Source organism: Lutra lutra, chromosome 2 (genome assembly GCF_902655055.1).
Source record: "Lutra lutra chromosome 2, mLutLut1.2, whole genome shotgun sequence".
In the NCBI taxonomy this organism is placed as follows: Eukaryota; Metazoa; Chordata; class Mammalia; order Carnivora; family Mustelidae; genus Lutra; species Lutra lutra.
In genome coordinates this window covers 98,964,876-98,983,005 of record NC_062279.1, presented here as the reverse complement: position 1 = coordinate 98,983,005, position 18,130 = coordinate 98,964,876, and the positions used below count along the sequence as shown (strand labels likewise).

Here is an 18,130-nt window from a genome sequence, read left to right as displayed (position 1 = left end):
AAATTTCCCCATTTTATAAAGATGTCTGTCAGATGGGATTTAGAGGCCCACCTTACTCCAACATGACCTCATCTTAATTTAACTAATTACATCTGCAGCAACTCCATTTCAAAATAAGGTCATACTCTGAGGTATTAGGGGTTAGGACTTCAACATATGAATGGAGGACACAGAATTCAAGCCATACCATGATTTTATTACATCTAAATTAAATGTATTCAAGCAAAGCAAGAAATAATAACTCATGATAGTTTGTTTCAAAATGTTTATCTGAAGCCATATTCATTTTTTCCATATTCTCCATGGCTTTTTAAATTTCCATTGCATCCTTAAGTTTTATTTTCAATGTCTATGTCAATTGCTTCTATTCAGATGTCTTACAGGTACTCTTTCTTACCCTTTCTAGAGTAATTTCTACATTTTTAGGATTCTCAGTTCCATTACCATTGTTTGCATTACCACTTCATGCATGGGTTATATATCACTCCAAAATTAAGAAATGCTTGAAATCCAGACACCTGAAGCCAGGTTTTAATGAGTGTGCATGGTAGTAGATCTATGAACTTGGGCAAGTGAGTTTCCTTGCCAGTAAAGGGATTCATTTGTAATAGGGTTTTAGCAAGGACTGTATAGGATACTGAAAATAAAGTTGGTAAAGCTGTTGCCATAATGCTTGAGACTTAGCAAATGCTCAGGTTTTTCATTTAGTTTTTCAAAATGGCACTGTCTTATTTGCAAATTGAAGGGGAAACAATGCAGACTTTTCTCCAGGTCATTCAACAAATGTTACATAAGACTATGCATATATTGTTAATTAACTATATAAGACTACATCATTTTTTTTTCTAGGTTTCGTTGCTATAACAAATGATCCTTCCAGAAATCTCAAGTGGTTTATAAAAACAAAGAGTTTTTGTGTGTGTGGTTTTGTTTTTGCTTTTCCCCTTGTTCCCGTTTTATATTAGCTACTTGTCACAATAGCTCTGCTCCTGCCCCACATTTCCACCTTATTCCAGAATGCAGAATAAAAGTAGAGCCTGAAGGCCCTATCTAGAACACACCATTGTTATAACAGAGGAAAAGGGACCAAACCAAAGTAGGCAATGGCGCTCAAAATTTTTGGCTTACAATTGCCGTATTCTCACTTCTATTCAAATTCCAGCCCAAACAAATCATTTGGACCAACATGGTATCATCAGGTTGGAAAGTATATTCCTTCCACAGAAAGGCCATGCAAGTCACATTAAAAGATAGAAATATGTAATCTTCTAAAAGGAAGGAGGGAGAAAATAATTTAGAACGTAAGACAGTCTGTCACCAAGACCATTCCTAGTTCTGATACCAGAAAAACACCAGGCTTAGGTGGGCCTCTAAATCCCATCTGTTCTCTCTGTAGATGTGCCCTTTTATTCCTACCTATTGTTGTTGTTCTTCCTCTTCAAAATCTGCTGGAAAAACGTAATAATTATAACCTTGAAATGACTCATATTGACACCCCTCATCAAAGGCTTTTTGAAAAACATCTCATTGACATACTTTTGTCCACATGGAGGATTAATCCCTTCAAGTTTCCCAAACCAACATAATGTTTCTTCCAATGTAGATTCATACTCGCTTTCCGTAATTTATCCCCAAGTATTTAGTGATCTGGTAGATGTCTTTTGTTTCTGCCTACTTAGGAACATTTTTTGGCTTCTTCTGGTCATAATACCCCTTCCTTTTTTCCTTTTTTTTCTTAAATTATTCTTTAACCATGTTCAGTCTCCTGTCTCAGTGGGTATCCCGTGCTTTAAAGCAATATGAAATTAAAAAGAAAGGACCATCATGCACTACAATTTTCTCAGAGAAATAGTTCAAGAATAAATCCTCAGAAGTATAGGTAGAATCTGGGTAAATGGGTGGGGAGAATTCCTGATGAAGGAATCAGGATGGAGGACAGCACAGAGGAGCAAGGCCAGGAGGAAGCTCAGCAGGACTGGAATCATAGAAAGCTTGCTTTAGGGGAGAAAACAAGCCAGAAAGAAGCTTGGGATAAGCTAAAAGTGGCTTTTGGTGACACGTGAAGGTAATTAGACTTCATCTTGTCAGCTGTAAGGAATTTACAAGGAGAGAATAGAATAGTAAAGGACACACACTTCATACCACAGTGCTTAGAAGCAGGGTCTCAGATAGTTTTCCCTGGATTTGAATCCTAAACATTTCTTCTTAGCGTATAAACATAACAGACATTTAACTACTCTATTTCTAATGTTAAGTGGGAACGTATTTACCTTTGGTGCTAATGCTCATTTGTAGTTAAAACACCATCTACTCTGACTAGTTTGAGCATGGAGAGCATTACTACAGAATATTAAACGGCTTTTGGAAGCACTGCCTGAAGAAAATAGTATTTATGCTGAGATTTAAAAGTGTGGCCCAAAGCCACACTGCTGAACTGGACTAGCACAGGATGCCACTGCCACAGTGAGACGTCACCACTACCTCTCCTGCATACAGAGTCATGGCATCTCTGCTACCGTTTACAATAGTGATTTTCAGTACAAGACTACTTGTTTTACTCCCACATGCACATTAGAAAGGGAGTCACATCAGTTTCAGATAGCAGAATTTGTTGCCCACAGTCTTCTTGTGTTCTCAGATCCAAATAGTGTTAGGGTGGATACCTAAACAGTCTGTGACAACTCAGCCTTCTCTTTGAAAGAGTAAATCTCAATAAATATGTTTTGATGGCTTTTATGCAATATCTGATCATATAAATAGGTATTTACCTAAAACCAGAAATGGAATTAATATGCTGTTTGTTTGTTTTAAGATTATTTTATTTATTTATTTGACACACAGAGAGACAGAGCACCAGTGGAGGAGCAGCAGAGGCAGAGGAAGAAGCAGGCTCTCTACTGAGGAGGGAACACAATGTGGGACTAGATTCCAGGCCTCTGGGATCATGACCCAATCCGAAGGCAGATGCTTAAACCACTGAGCCACCTGGGTGCCCCAAATACGCTGTTTTTATTTTGTAAGTCAAAATATCTCCATTTTTATTTTATTTTTTTTAAAGACTTTATTTATTTATTTGACAGAGATCACAAGTAGGTGGAGAGGTAGGCAGAGAGAGAGGGGGAAGCAGGTTCCCTGCTGAGCAAAGAGCCTGATGCGGGGCTCAATCCAAGGATCCTGAGATCATGACCCAAGCCAAAGGCAGAGGCTTAACCCACTGAGCCACCCAGGCACCCCCAAATATCTCCCATTTTTAGATAGAAGCCACTAGGGAGAGAAAGTTAGGCATTTTTTCTTCTCCTTCCTCCTGTTGTTGTTGTTGTTGTTATTCTTCTTCTTCCTCTTTTTTTGGTTGTCAAATGATCCTTTATTGAAATATTTTCCTTCGTAGTTGTTACTAGCTGGGCATTCCACCACACCACTATTGATGTCACCTATGATGTCATGGGGTGGCCGCTGTCAACATTGCAGCCCACAGACTGGGCAGTCCCCAGGATCTCTTTACTGGTTCCAGAGAGTTCTCTGCTAAAGATCGGTGTCACATCTTAACAGTCCCATCAGAAGTGATATTTCCACTGTGCTTAATGCTTTCTGGTTCTTTCTGTTTCTTGGAGGTTCCTTGAGGGCTTGGTAATCAAGGCAAAGGCAGAAGGTACCATGTCAATCTGGTCCTGTCTGTTCTAAATGGTCAGCTTCATCCTCAGACCCTTCAAATTACAGGTTGCCTTGCCAGGGTCATCACCAGCCTTTTGAGACAGACCCAGAGGGGTGATCCTTGGGGCCAGGGCAGATGTGGCACTGATTACCTCACCAGGGTTCCTCAGTACATGACTCTGACCTTGTCAGGGTCAAACATAGGCAGCATGGTGGAGGCTGCTGGTGTCAAATGCACCTGGATTTGGGATGACCGAAGACAGCTGCTACCTTTGCCTCTTCTGAGCTGAAAGCCAAAAGCAAGAAAGTTAGGTCATTTTATGCAAGACATTCATTTACCTGAAAAATGATTACTAGCAAGACCAAAGAATGTGCTAATTCCAAACATGCAGTAGGATATCAGGCTTCACTAGGTCATATCATCTTCCCAGAAGCCAGAACTAGAGCTCTCAAGGTTTTCTCACAGTTTATAAGGGGGAAGCAATGATTCACTTAGCACCTTGTTCATGTGCTTCATAAATGAATAATGGCCTGTTTTTCTGTGGTCTTCAGTCAGGGTCTTCGGCTCTCACTCTACTGCCGACTTCTGTTATCTCTCTCCCTCTTTCTCACAGTCTCCTTCCCTCTCTTTTCCCCTTTCTTCTGCTTATACACAAACAATATAGGCTAGTTTAACTAGAATCTGTCACTGATCACTGATTTTTGTCTACTTCTGGTGATTGTTTAGCTAGTATAAACCGACAGTACATTTGATGACCCAGATTGAGCCCCTGACTGATGCTGGTTCCTTAGGCAGTGTATTCAAGACTTATTAGAGATTTTCTAACCTTTAAACCCCTGAGTATGTGGGCCAGATTACAGGAGTGTTACATCTTTGCTCTTAAGAACATTCACTTTATAAGCAATGAGAAATGAATTGTCTGATTCTGTACATGTTTTTCTCTTGTTACATAGGAAAATGCAGTCAGAATTTGTTGAATTATAACAATTTTAGATATGATGTGAAATATTGGAACATGTTTACATTGCATCAATAAACCATTATACAATGTAGTTATAGAAAAACATTAAAAATATGAATAAGAAAATTAACATTTATTTTACATTTCCAATGAACCATAGGGAGCACTTTACATATATTCTCCCAATTATTTCTTTAAACAATCATATGTGTTAAACACTGTTATATCCACTTTACAGAGAAGCAAACTGGGGTTTAGAGAAATCAAGAAATGACTCCATGTCATACGCATGTAGCTAGGAAGGGAAGTGTGGGTGTTCAAACCAGGCAGATTGATTCCATACTTAGGGGAAATAGAACATGTGTATGCATCATGTGAACTAAGATCTTAATTTCTTAATGCTAATACGAAATTGATTCACTAAGCATTTTCTCAGGAAAAGCAAGTACTAAATGTCACAACAGATGGAAGGCTAGTTTGTTGTCTTCTTCTGCCCTTTGGATGTTTCAAGCTGCTGCTTCTGGCTTCAGAATTTCAGTTAAGAAAGTCAAAGTTATACAAGTAAGTGAGAACGAATTGAACCACAAGGGGCAAACCTTTCAGAAGGACAAATTTGGGATATATTTCAATAAGGAAATGAAAAGGGAATATTGCTTATCTCTAAACTACTTTTTAAAGAATAAGAGTTGTATGGGGGGAAAATATTTGTTCACTCCATCTCTTATGCAGCATTTTTGTAATATATGTTTTGATATCTACGTGTAGCATACATTAGTATTGCTTTCATCTGCAGAATCCAGAGACCTAGCTATCATTTCTTCAGGCTTTTTTCTGCTTATTTTCATATTTAATCACACATGGTAAGAAAGTTGGTGGCCAATGAAATGCCTACTTCAAGACCTGTGGCCAAGTGCTCATTTGCTCATCACTTCCAGAAGACATATGGAGTCAAAAGAAAGGGACACATCATGAGCTACCAGCCTGCCTCTTAGGCTTCATCCCACCCAATTATTGTCATAAATTCTAGTAGTCACTATCAGAGAAGGTGTCTGTGCAACTTCCCTTTGATTCCTTGCCATTTCCAGGTTTTGCAATAACTTATGGCAGCTTAGTGAGCTAAAGGCTTTGTTTGATTAAATCCTAGGCTTCTTTCCGTCTTTCTTTGGTCCACGTTATGACAGTGAAACCAGCCTGAAGGACCCAGCCTGGCAAGGTAAATTCCCAATGATTTATGCAACGTCACTTTCTTGATGATTAACCTGAATAAATCATGGTGGTATTTTCAGCAGTGATCCAGCTGCCCTTTATATTCTTATCAATTTTCAGGGCGAGAAGAAATTAGCCCAGTCCTCCCATTGATCTTGTGAGGAAAATTGTACCCCACAGCAAGGGTTCTACTGATAAACAATGAACACTACAAATCACTTATCAGTTTACTTTTAATCAATAAAACTTCTCCTGATACACTATTCTAGCAATTGGTCTAAATCACTGTAACTGTTGTTTTCAAAACCTTTTAATCTAATTGGAAAATCTTCCTTTGTACTAGTAATAAACACTCACTAAACTGTCTGCACCTAATTGAGCTAGAGTAATTTATGGGTGCTCCCTACTGTTTTGTCCCCTCTTTAATCAGACAGACCATTTTATGTCTTTAACTAATGAAATCTAAAAATCCACCCAGAAGATCTGATCAAATATCACTAGTGAATACATCTTCATTAACACTGGCAGTTTTCAAACCTGCTGTCCATCTTGATTTAATTATTGTCTCCCAACTGTACTGTTGTCAGGTGGCAAACACCTTTTCCCCATTTCTTTGATAGCACACCTTCATCAGCAGGCCTACAAAAGACTTACAAGGGTAATGCACAGCCCTTTGGCAAGTCTGTGCCAGCATTAAGGATGGAAGCAGAGTCATCTCCAGTATAACCAGTTCTACGTCTCCTGGTGATGGGCATTGCTTTTGTTTCCATTCCTCCTGCAACTTTTTCTACTTTTTATCTTTGTCAGTAAAAAAAAACGCACTTCTATCAATTCACTCAAGGTGTTCAAGCGATGATTAATTTATGCTACCTGAGGTCAGAAAAGAACAAAAGATAAACCAAAATACTGTTAAGAATAAACTATTCTCACAATAGCTGATTATTACAGTAGGAAATTTTTCTTGGGAAACTCAGATCAGAGCAAATGGAATTAGATACTAAGTTTGGAGGAGTGTCACAATCAACCAATCAGATCCACAGGAAGGTTTCCATTAACTATATTCCCATTAAACTGACAAGCACTTATTTCCCTAACTGTTCTCAGAAACACTGACTGATCAGTTTATTTTGAAAGTTCCCTTTTGTCCCATCTGCCTCATTTTGAAACATGCCCTCTTATCATTTATATAACTCCAAAAAGGGATGCCACTTACAAGTGACTTGGGTACCTTAAAATTAATAAAAGGGAAATAGATGCTGACAAGCAGGCAGCTAGATCAAAGAGAAAGGAACAATGACATTAGCCTTGAGAGCTAGTTCAATTGCTGGTTAACAAATGTTTATGTAGTTTTGACCATATGCCAGGTTCTCTTCTAGACCCTTCACGTATTTTAATCTTAAAAACAATTCTAAGAGGTTGGTTTTATTTCAACAACAACAACAACAACAACAACAACAACAACAAAAACGTTTTCCAGCTGAGGGAACTGAGACAGATTGAACATCTTGCTAGAGCTGCACAGCTAGTGAGTGTTAGAACTGGGATGTATCCAGATAGATAGGCTTTGGAGTTCATGTTTTTTTCTCTACATTATGCTATTGTTTTGCACAACTGAATGTCTGACTTTAATATGAGTTTTAGAATGTAGGGCTCTAAACACACTAGCATGCTAAAGGCTCTGAGAAGATTTACAGCGAAAACATAGCATAACTAGATATAATCTAATATTTGTAGACCTACTCAACAGCAGAACAAGTTTTCTGGAAGACCCACTAAAATTGTGCAGAACCAATGACTCACCACGAATGACCTTCAGAAAAGTCATGTTAAAATCTTGCTTGCTGTGGGTCCTTCAAAGGACACTGAATAATATGGTAAAATTTTTCTTAACATATACCTAAAAAATAAATACAAACTGGTTTTTACACGCTTCCTTCAAGTTTTTTTTTTTTTTTTTTTTTAATCCAAGGTTTAGCACTGAAATACAATGTGTTAAAGAGGATCCTGAGGGGGGCTAACCCATATATAACTTTCCTGCAGTCATTACATCACAGGCTCCATTTGCCACAATATCCGTGACTATAATTTATATATTATTGACATTTCAGATTAGTTGCTTCCCAACTGAGATTTTGGAAAACACTTATTAACATGGCCTTAAATCACTTTTTAAAATGGGATACAGATATTTTATTCCACAATGCAGGAGACTTTATGTCTTTAAGGGAGGTCATTTTTCTTCATTGCTGGGTCAGTTGCTGACTCCCAGAGCCTTGAGTTTTTGAACAGTTTTATGTAATCTTTTCTATTTGGGGCCTACAGTTGGTGTGTTAAGTGCCTCAGAATATCTTTACCCAAAATTGGGAAAATTCTTGTCTTTTCTGTTTCTGCTTGGATAGTCTGCAGTGGTTAGGAGTATGAGCTTAGACTTGCCAGAATGTGGTGAGAAATCTAGCTCCTACTCTTTAGCTTTGGGACTTTGGCTATGTTACTTTGTTTTGATAAGTCTTTGTTAATCTACAGAAAGAGAGTAATGTAAGACCTGTTTCACATGGTAATTGTGAGGACTGACTGCCATAATGCTTTTAAAGCATATTGTATGGTATAGGCCATCATCCACTAACTGGTATCTATTTCTAAGGTCATTGCTTAAAACTTTAGTTTCCCTTAGAAATACTGAGGGGCTTGTTAAAACACAGATTTCTGAGCCCCACCCCCAGAGTTTCTGATTCAGTGGATTTGGGGTAAGGCCTGAGATTCTGCATTACTAACAATTTTCCAGGTGTTGCTGATGCTGTTGGTGTGAAAACTACACCTTGAGAATCATTGCCATAGATTAACTAACAAATGTTCTGTAAAAAGAGAAGCTGTCGAAGTGATCGTGTTGTAACAGGTGCACGTATCAGAGGACTTTACAGAGACACTATCAGAGACATTTAAGAAAACTGCATTAGGGGTGTCTGGGTGGCTCAGTTGGTTAAGCGGCCGACTCTTGATTTTGGCTCAGGTTATGATTTCAGGGTCCTGGGATTGAGCTCCACATCAGGCTCTCTGCTAAGCGGGGAGACTGCTTCCCCCTCTCTCTCTGCCTGCCTCTCTGCTTACTTGTGATCTCTGTCAAATTAATTAATTAACTAATTAATTAAAATAAATAAATCTTTTTAAAAAAGGAGAGAAAACTCTGCACTTATGCAGAGTTATAGTCATAACCTAGAATCTGCCAAGAATAGGATTTGTAAAGGATAACAAACACCTTTGACTGGTCTGCACTGGTCTTGCACTGGCCTGGGATGGTTTCCTTCTTTCAAAACAGTATTGCATTTGAACTGAATGGTAAGTAGCAATGTTTTGTTTCATTGTTGTTTTGTATCAAATTCTCTTGCTCTGACATAATGATGGTCTGACATATTAGATCCCATTTTAGATTCTCCCAGGTCTGTCTCAATGATGTGGTTAGGATGGTTCTCCCCTAAAGATTAGCCAGTGAGAAGTAACACTCATGAGTCACTGGGGACCCCTGAGTATGCAGCCTGGACAAAAATCATTGAAAAGTTCATCTTTTCACCTTAGAACAGATGGAAGCAGCTAGAGTAAATGATAGACAGAAGGGGAACAGACTTCATTACACCTTCTGAGTTAATACTGACCTGGGAAAAATACAATGATATCAAAGTTTGTCCTGATAACTGAGAAAGCCTTCTTAATTAGAGGTAATGTCAAAAAGGTGGCTATTCCCCCAAATTCCTGCTTACCTACCATCTGCTACTGATAAAGGTTGGCAATTAAGAAATGTTAAGAGTAAGTTCTAATTACCTTCCTACCCTTGTATCTTGTTCCCTTGTTGCTCTTTGATAGCCTTAATTGAAGCCCACATGTGAATCATATCTTCTGCTGCATGCTGGCTCCTTCTGCCTGAATACACAGAAATCATCATAAATCCCAACTTGCCCTCTGGTAAGTGTCTGCTGCTAGAAACATAATCTTATACTTCCCAACTTTTCTGTGTATATTCATCTCACTTCACTGTATTGCTCTGAATGTGGTAACAATAGCAGTTCTAAATGTAATTCCCCAAGAATGGCACTTGTCAATTGGTCTAACCGTCCCCTTTGTTAAATTTGATGATGCAAGAGAAGTGGCACCCTTTCTCACCACGCACTGACCAAGTGTATTGAGATCCAGGTGGTCATATCCTATTGGGGTCACCTCTTCTTTTATAACTTACAGAAACAAATTTTAGAATCTCTATTTTCAGTAGAGAAATTTTATTTTCTGGGCTTTGCGTACTGCCAGTAGAGAACAGAAAAAGAAGAACATTATGATTTTGGAAGTAATTTATGGCTGCTGAGTCTCTGGTTATACAGAAATAAGAACATGTTTGTCCTCCTACTACCAGATAAAAACTATGACATTCCAGCACCATGTTGCTATCGTGTTTTATTGGAAGAGAGATTCACCTCATTGCACTGACCTGGAGAAGTACAAAATATTGTTTCATTGAAGCCATCATAAATATATCTCTACAAGTAGTGCCCAGAATCCACAGAAGATCTCCAAATATCTGAGTTTATGAAATTTATTTATATCTAGCATCTGTTCAATTTTTTTCAGTAATTATTTTAGCAAGAACTGAAGAGCCAGATCCTGATAATTTTCTACTTTATCACACGATTTAAAAATGCAACAAAATACAGGCAGTTATTCTTTGTGGAGCACTTACAGGAGCAAAACCATATGTTGTTCTTGTTTGGGATAATTATAAATCTTTAAATATTTAAATGTACTTGTCTTTCAAACTGGTATCAACTCCAAAACAAACAATTTAATGTGAATAACTCAACACCTAGAATGTCTATGTACCAAACAGTTAAGTCTATGCATGCATCCATACAAACAATTGCAAGTGGATTCATGTGTTTGCATGAATAACCAAAGTAGGCTATAAATTAATATTTTTTTTCTTTTAAAATAGTCCATTGGGGGGCAACTGGGTGGTTAAGTTGGTTAAGCCTCTGCCTTCAGCTCAGGTCATGATTTCAGGGTCCTGGGATAGAGACCCACAGTGGGCTCCCCCTGCTCAGACGCAAGTCTGCTTCTCCCTGGTCCTCCATGATCTTTCTTTATCTCACTCTCTTTCTCAAATAAATTTTAAAAAATTATAAAAACTTAAAAAAAATAGCCATTGGGACTTGAAGCCATTGAATTGTAAAGTTAAGACTTCAAAATCATCTTGTCTGGTGATTTTCAACTTTGATTATGCATTATAACAAGCTTTGGAGTTAAAACACATAAACCTGTGTCTCAGGTATTTATGAATAAGAATAAGAATTTGACATTCTTACTCACTGTGTTTTCAATGGGAAACTGGCATGTCTATTTTTAGATGTTTTATAGATCATTCTGATGGGCATCTGTATAGTTTCTTAGACCTTCCATAAAAAATCACCACAAATTGGGTGGCTTAATACAATTGAAATTTATTCTGTCATAATTCAGGAGGCTTGAAGTAAAAAACCTAGGTGTTGGCAGAGCCATGCTCCTTCTGAAAGCTTAGAAAGGGAAGAATCCTTCCTTGCCTCTTCCAAGCTTTTACTGATTGTTGGCAATCATCACCTTGCAGCTGCCTTGGTACCATTCTCGGCCTCTGATGGCCTCATTGGTCTCTGTGTGTCTGTGTCTCTAGGTCTCTCCTTATAAGATCATCAGTCATTGGATTTAGGATCTACCCTCATCTAGAATGATCTCATCTTAACTTCATTAAATCTGCAAAGCCCCTATTTCTAAATACAGTAACATCAGTAGGGATTAGCAATTAGGAATTGAACCTATTTGGGAGATTTCAATCACTAAAGCCCCCAAAGTGAAAACTTCATTTAACCTGGGTACGGTGTGTGACCACTCATGCTGACCAGTCCTTCCTAGTCATGGTACTATTCCTACTTTGTCTGGAACCATCTGACCTATTCATAATTTTCTGTATTCACTATTCCCAATTCATGTGTTTAGAGAGGACTAGACAATGGGCAGATATTAACAACTTCATAAGTTCCCACAGAAGAAAGGACAGTGAAGGGGTGCGAAGATAACAAGTGCAAAGACTCAGAAGTAAGAAGGGGAACAGACAGAAGGGGAACAGACTTCATTACACCTTCTGAGTTAATACTGACCTGGGACGGAAGGGGAACTGTGTCAGGAAACACTGTGCTTCAGGACGAGGAGATTTTGAATGGCGAGTGTGGGAGAGAGGGGTAAAGGGTGGGGTTGAAGAGGGAAGCAAGGGCCAGGCCATAAGAGGACCTAGATGTCATGCTGGGGAGCTTCAACTTTCCTTTTCCTTAGGCCAATGGAGAGCTGGTTGAAAGGTTTTAAGAAAGGAATTGTGTCCCTGCATGATTGAGTTTTGTTTTAAGAAATATTACCCTAGTGATAATGTGAGAAGTGAACTTAAGAGGGCAAGAGAGGAGTCTTGGAAACCATTTAGAAAATTGTTACCTTAGTGGACTGCAGAATGATGATGCCATAATTCAAGGTGCTGGTGCTAGGGTGGAGAGAAAAGGACAGATCCAAGAGATTGAATAGATACCATTTACTGGTTAATTAGACACAAGGAGCGACATAGGATAATTATGTTTCAGCCCTTCCTCCCCCATTGTTCATCAAAGGACATTTTTGTAACACTGTGTGTTCTTCTCCTATGTTTTATACTCCTTCACCAAAGCATGCATTTCTCAATCACCTTGTTAAAAGCCTGAAAATCTTCATCCATTTATAATGCTTTGTATTGCCAGATCTTGAGATAGCAAAAATAAAATGTATCTTTGAATGAACTATCACATCACTTCTCAGCAAAAAATCCTGAACATAATACTCAAATATATATAAGATAAATGTGAGATGCATTTTTTTATCTATTGTGATCTAACTTTACATGTTCATTTCAGTGGAAACTGGAACTAAAAGAAATCTAAAGAAAGAAGTATTTCAAATCATTTTCTGGTTGATTCTAAATTAACCAGAATTCTCTCTTTATGTCAATATTTGTTATTGAAAAACTTACTAAAATGAAATTGTTAAAACCTTGTTTTACTAACTATATCTTGCCAAACATAATTTTTTGATGTCAAGGTTATTTTTGTACTCCTAAGGAATCATTATAAATATCAGTGATTAATTACCCTTCCACCCACTCTGTATTCAGTAATAACTTGATTCATTAAGCATACCAAAGGAAGAGTAAGATCACGTGTTTTTTTTTTTTTTTTTTTAAGAAATGAACAACAGTATAGAAAGTAGCATAGTTTAAAGGGAGGAATTCTAGATTTGTCTTTCAGGAACACTACTGAATTTAGACAGTGGGTATGGGGCAGAAGGTGGGGATAGTAGATGGTTTCATCTGTGGACATAGAAGGAACACTAGTGCAAAGAGGTCCACCTGGTGTGTTTAAGAAACAGCAAGGAGGTGAGCGTGACTCGAAATGAGTGAGCAAGGAGGTATACAGAGAAGGTCTGAGAAGTAACCAGCTACGGTTGTTTTAAAACATAATTTCCAAATTCCCTGACATTCCTCTCAACAAAAAGTGGAGCCTATGTCCCTTCCCCTTAAACCTAGGCCTAGAGACTGGTTGGCCAATAGCATATAGTTGAAGTCATGCTGCGCCAGTTTCTAGCTCCAAACCTTTAGAAATGGCCAGCTTCTTCTACCTTTTGTTCCTTGGGATACTTGTTCTTATAGCACAGCCATCAGGCTGCAAGAAGAGCAAGCCACTTGGAGAGACTACTTCTAGGTTCCAGCTAACAGACCATTGACAGCCAGCTTCGGTTGTCATACCTGTAACTGAAAAGGCCTGTTGGATGATTCCAGCCCAGCCACCATCGGACTCCAAGTACATGAGGGAGCCTGAGAAAGAACCACTGGCTGAGCTTAATCATGCCAGATATCATAATAAAAGATAATTTTATATCATATAATAATAATGAGATAAAATATATAACATAATCAGTGTTTCTTCATCTACTAACTTTTGGGATGATCTGGTACAAAGAATTAAGTACATGATCAGAACACCAGGTTCTATATTGAGGAAGGCTTTTAAAGTCATTGTGAGGCTTCCATCCTGCATGGAAGAAACCACCAAAATTGAGCTGGAGGTTATTGTGATTTGCCTTATATTTTTAAAGGGTCACTGTGTATACTGATTTGATAAAATACTGATGAAGGGTAAGAGGTGGAAGAAAGGAAGTTAGACCACTGATGTAGCTTAAGTGTGAGCTCACGGTGTTTGGGATCAAGATGGTAGCAGTGAAGGGGGTAAGAAGCACCCAAAATCAGAACACCTTTAAAGGAAAACTAAACAAGATTTCCTGAAAACATTGCTGTGGGCACAGTCCACTTTCATATACACATTCTCCCAGGAGTCATTCTTATTTATAAACATTTCCCTCTTGGTACAGAGCATTGTATATACATAATTTTTGCCTTGTTTTGGTCTATTTATTAGTGTATTTGAAGGGAAGGTTGGCGCATAGGGCACTTGCTGTTTCTATACATCCCATTTCATTTTACAGAGCATACTTTACCTGGTCCCTGGTGGCCACTTCTGCAGCACTCTTTAAACTTCCCCCAATAAGTAATCCCTCTGCCCTCTTTGTTTAAAGTAAGATAGATGGAGGTTAGAGAAGGAGTGGACTAGATGTTACCTGGAGGCCCCCTAGATATTTTTATCTGATTTCTCTCACCTAGGGGATGACTTAATTAGATGTCCACTCTTCTCACTATTATGCTGTGGAAATTTTTACTTCAGCGAATTACCTTGTCTGACACAAAGACATATATAATTAAGGCCTATGGGAAACCATGACACTTAGTAGCACCTTCTGGATTGTCTACACTCATGTCAAAATACAGTATGCATTAAAACAAAGTTTGCTTTCTGTGAATACTTTGTGCAAAAATGATGAGAAGAATGAGTTTAGGATGAGCTTAAAAATGACAAAGGAAATAATGCAAATATAATACAAAATAACAGAGAAATGAAGGATTCTGGGATTCTGGATATGAAAGTGTTTAGGAGAGAAGAGCTGATGGGATTATGAGTTGTCATCAAAAATATAAATAACCTGGTGATTCACAGACCTGTATCCCTGGGGCTAATAATACATTATATGTTAATAAAAAATAAAAAAAAATGTTAAAAATGTATAAATAACTAAGCCCCATGAAACCAAATGCTCACAAACTGCCCTCTAACACTGAAGGGTGGGCATGTGTTGCATCAAATCCAAGAGTGGTTTGTCTCATCCAGCCTGTGAGTCTGAACCAGTAATCACACAACTTCTTAAAGCACAATTTCCCCATGAAGAGAACCACCGGTCTATGGGTAATGCTTAATTTTGCTGGGTGAGCTCTCATAATTCAACCCATAAGACACCAAATGCTAGCCAAATGGAAAGTGCCCTTCCAAACTTGACTCTGAAAGCATCAGTCTTAGAAGATAAAATAATATTTTGACTTTGATTTTGCATTTGAAGATAAGAGTAACCATATCAGGATTTCCACAAAATTATAAATAAAAGGAAAATTTCATGTCTGGTTACAATAGCTGCTGGACCATGTGCAACACCATTTCAGGGGCAGGTAAGAAATGAAGCATGAAAATATAGTAGTGACACCATGAGAGAGCCACATGAAGAATCTTTTGAAATTATAACCTAATTAGGCCTCTGGGAAGAGAATGCCTTGCCAAATGCTGGTATTCATTCATCATATTCTGAAATATCATTTCTTCATTTTATTATTCAAATGTGTTTATTGAGAATAAGCTTTGTAATATTTATTGTCAATTTAGAAAAAAAGTGAAGCACCATATAATGGAAAGAATTATCAGAGTTCTAGCTCTTTCTGTCATTAACATGGTTAATTCATGTCTTGCTTGGTTACAGTTTCCCCAACAGTAAAACTTCAGTTTCAATAGCTCTTCCCACATTCCTTAAGCTCTTGCTTTGTTTGTTTTTCAGGTTGGTTCACCCTAGATTATGATGGGGAAATGCAGGTGTTGGTCCTTGGTTGCTTCTGATTTGCACAGATGCATAGCATATTTGGGACTCTGAACAGTGCCGACCACCTTGTAGAACCCCTTGTTTCTCTGGAGTACAGCCTGCTGTGTGCAGGAGCCCATGGAGAGATGGAGATCCTTCTCTTCATCATCTAGGTCCTTTGAATAATTCCAAGACTATAACAACAAAATAGCAGAGCCAAAGGACTGTTTTATGGAAAGACTATGATACATTAAAAAAGAAATTATGGTGGAGGAGGCAAAAGTCAACACAATGCACTAAATAGTAGCTTGTCCGGAGTAAGGACTGCAGAGGGAGAGAGTATATAAGGTTTTGCATTACACCTCCCTTCTTAGCCTGTTTTCCCATCTCTCAGGTTCTACAGGGAAATGGAGATGGCAGCTAGAGAAGTGGCTGGAGTCCCAAGCCCTTCAGCAGGAGTGACGATGAGTCCTGCAGGCCCTATTCCTTGCATAGTAGTGTAAATATTACTGTGAAACAGAAATGTTCATTGCCAGAGTTTTCACTTCTAAATTTTTGTGGTTATATATGATGAATTATCACATATGCTCATATCTCCCCAAAGCACTTCATTCATTCATTCAACTGACTGGATGAGGCCCACCCACAATGTGGAGAGTAATTTGCTTACCTAAATTCTACCAATTTAAGTTTAATCACATCTAAACAATACTTCCGCAGCAATATCTACACCGATACATCCAAACAACTGGACACCCTAGCCTAGAAAGTTGATATATGAACTTATCTATCTACCTACCTACCTGCTTACCTGTCTAGGAGTTCACACTATCTTTTTTCATGGGATTTACTAAGTTACTGAGTAAAAGAAAGCTCTCTACAAGTTTCAGCTGGGGGTTCAGGAGTTATGAACAAACTCAGATTTCTATCAAGCATTCTTTTCCGTGAATGCTCCTTGATCTAATGTGCTTCTTGTTCTAAATACCATTATAAATCATATTTTATTTTAGTTTCATACATTACAGTGGATATGCACCACTGTTCTAGGTTTAAGATGCACGTTTTTTTTTTCCTTCAGCTTAGCTAAATAAACAAAGTGCTTCCACAAATAACTTCCCATAAACTCATTCTTATGTTATAATATCAAAGGATCCAAGAGAAGGAATCTACTCTTCCCTTTGTGTATGAGGGTGTAGGTTTGATTCTTGGTCATTCATTAAATTACATAAAACAAATATTTTGTGAGTTTGATAAAAATATCAGTTGAGGAAATAAGATATCTTAATTCTACCCATTGTTTTTGTAATATAATGTCTAATATTTATTACAATAATAACCTGTATACAATGTTTTATGCATAAACATTATTTAGAATTGTGAAAGGAACATAAACTAAATACTTAATATAAGCAAATGGCTAAATGGATTAGAATACGTTTTTGCAGACTTTCAAAATGTTTTACAAGTTTTTTAAAGACATGGAAATTGCTTGTAAATCTATGATTAAAGTTGTATTCTGTTTGTAATATCTCAATTATGTAAAAAATGCATAGACCTTGAGAAGGATGTTTATCTAAAAATATATAGTTATTACATATAATGACTATTATCTCTGTATGGAAGTAGTATGGATGACTTGACTTTGCTTCTCTATATTACCTTTATTAAAATTAGCTTTTGTGGGGCACCTGGGTGGCTCAGTGGGTTAAAGCCTCTGCCTTCGGCCCAGGTCATGATCCCAGGGTCCTGGGATGAAGCCCCGCATGGGGCTCTCTGCTCACAGCAGGAAGCCTGCTTCCCCCTCTCTCTCTGCCTGCCTCTCTGCCTACTTGTGATCTCTGTCAAATAAATAAAATAAAATCTTTAAAAAAAATTAGCTTTTGTGCCACACTTATACACACTTAGAATAATAAAAATAAACAAACCTTGCCTACAAGTAAAAGTAAATGAAAAGGAAAAAAAAAATTCTAGCTCCATATGGTGAACTTAAGTGGTTTATTTTGTGGCTTGTGATCTCTTTTTGATTCTCACTCTTTTGTTATAAAATAAGAAAAACAGGGAGATATGACTCAGCCCTTCCATTGATTATCAAACTTTCACCCACAATGTGGAGAGTAATTTGCTTACCCAAAGTCTTTCCTTTGGATGCCACCCCACTCTCTTCTTCTTTTTCTTCCATTTTCCAGATTGTTCTATATAATTCTTCTTTACTGGATTCTCTGTCTTTTTTGTCTCTGGTTTATTATTTCTTTTCTTGTCTTCTTTTGTTGCATCTA

General features: G+C 37.8%; 1 long non-coding RNA gene and 1 pseudogene across 1 annotated transcript; one reads left to right on the top strand and one right to left on the bottom strand.

Annotated features, from left to right (window-relative positions):
• Positions 1-1,416: 1,416 nt before the first annotated feature.
• Positions 1,417-3,862, bottom strand: LOC125094109 (60S ribosomal protein L12-like; annotated as a pseudogene).
• Positions 3,863-5,755: 1,893 nt separating this feature from the next.
• Positions 5,756-17,507, top strand: LOC125094266 (uncharacterized). The gene is made up of 3 exons (XR_007125432.1): positions 5,756-5,826; positions 9,675-9,773; positions 15,834-17,507. It is a non-coding gene; the product is annotated as an uncharacterized LOC125094266 (long non-coding RNA).
• Positions 17,508-18,130: the final 623 nt, after the last annotated feature.